The sequence below is a fragment of the Charadrius vociferus genome, unplaced genomic scaffold, assembly GCF_000708025.1.
Source record: "Charadrius vociferus isolate BGI_N301 unplaced genomic scaffold, ASM70802v2 scaffold436, whole genome shotgun sequence".
NCBI classification, from domain to species: Eukaryota; Metazoa; Chordata; class Aves; order Charadriiformes; family Charadriidae; genus Charadrius; species Charadrius vociferus.
The window spans coordinates 5382331-5382716 of record NW_009649187.1 but is presented as its reverse complement, the minus strand read 5'-3'; the positions used below and the strand labels follow the sequence as shown (position 1 = coordinate 5382716).

Below are 386 nucleotides of genomic sequence, written 5' to 3'. Positions count from 1 at the left end.
CGGGCTCGCCTGCGGTTACGGCCGCTCCGGTGAACAGTCCGGCCCCCCCGCAAAGCAGGCGGGGAGAAGGAGGCCATTGAAAAAACCACAGCATGGGGGAAGTATGAAAATAAGTGGTCAGGGAATTACAGAGGGCCGTGTGTCTCCATGGAAAAGGTTGAAGCTTGCTCGCTTGCTTGCTCAAAGCTAAATCTGGCAGTGCCAGGGGGATGGGACGGCCCCGCGGGGCCCTGCCACCCCACAGGCAGAGCTGCCTGCAGCGCCCCGGGATTGGGGGACGAGGTGCGGGAGAGGCGAGGGCTGGGGGGGGGAAAAAAAATATCCATTTGCTCTCTTGGCAACTTCTTCTGCAGGGTTTTTGGCTTGGTGTGTCTACCTAAAAATCT

The 386-nt window shown here is 59.3% G+C and overlaps 1 protein-coding gene across 1 annotated transcript in view; it reads left to right on the top strand.

Moving 5' to 3' along the window:
• TMEM150A (transmembrane protein 150A) overlaps window positions 1-386 on the top strand; it is a 13133-nt gene that overhangs the window by 7650 nt on the left and 5097 nt on the right. The gene's annotated exons all lie outside the window — the stretch shown is intronic.